This window comes from Dama dama, chromosome 18 (genome assembly GCF_033118175.1).
Source record: "Dama dama isolate Ldn47 chromosome 18, ASM3311817v1, whole genome shotgun sequence".
NCBI classification, from domain to species: Eukaryota; Metazoa; Chordata; class Mammalia; order Artiodactyla; family Cervidae; genus Dama; species Dama dama.
The window spans coordinates 101,590,146-101,591,128 of NC_083698.1; the positions used below are offsets into that span (position 1 = coordinate 101,590,146).

Consider the following 983-nt stretch of genomic DNA (forward strand, 5'->3'; position numbering starts at 1 on the left):
CTCTCTACTCTCTCATCTGTCCAAGTTCTACCATTTTCTATGGCCATTTAAATTTTTCCTTCCCCATCAATTCTTTTGCAAACCACCTAGATTTTTTTTCCTTCATAAGGGAATTTTGTGAATTCCATGGGCTTTAATGTCTATCTCATATTTGGCAGCTAACCAAATATTGCCTAATTGTACTTTGCCATTACTGGATTATGTTGCAATTTCTTTTCAGTATTTATCTTTTATCTTTTCATATAATCCCCAGGTTATGGGGAAGGACCTCATATTAGATTGGGTGTGTCTCCTACAGCACCTGGCATGGTGTACTGAATACAGCGGAGCTTGACAAAAATCTGTTTACTGATTGATATTTCTTTCCGAGCCCTGCATGGTGTCCAGGGCTCCATGATGTTCTCAACACTAGGAGGGAACACTGAGACATCCACACAGGCCACATGATTCAGTGCACAGTGCCCACAGGTGGGCAAGTGCATGGTGACTGCCATCTCCACTGCAAAATTAGCCATGCCCACAAATCAAGAGACTGCTGTCCGCCTTGGACTGATTGCTGCTGTGCAGTGCAGGGGGGTCACCACATAGTATTCATAGACCACTGCTGTCGGCAGGGAGAACTTGGTCCCTCCCCACCCCCACCCCACCCCCCACCCCCGGCCCAGGGCCAAGGAGAAGAAGTGCTGGGTACCACATCGGGCGGAGGAGATGGTCTTCTTCTCCAGGAGGAAGTGCGCCAGCATCTGGGGAACCCCGCTGGAGGTGTAGCAGATGTCCAGTACGGAGAGGTTGCCCAGGAAGAAGTACATGGGCAGCTGGAGGCGGGGGTCCAGCCGGATCAGGACGAGGATGAGCCCGTTGCCCAGCGAGGTCAGCAGATAGGCGGCCCCAAACAGGACAAACAGGCCAGCCTGGGTCTGCCTGTCCCCGGAGAGGCCCAGTAGGACAAACTCACTGACCCAGGTCAGGTTGCCCCTCCCCAT

At 51.6% G+C, this 983-nt stretch overlaps 1 pseudogene; it reads right to left on the reverse strand.

Moving 5' to 3' along the window:
- Nucleotides 1-269: 269 nt before the first annotated feature.
- LOC133073092 (olfactory receptor 2F1-like) lies at nucleotides 270-983 on the reverse strand (annotated as a pseudogene).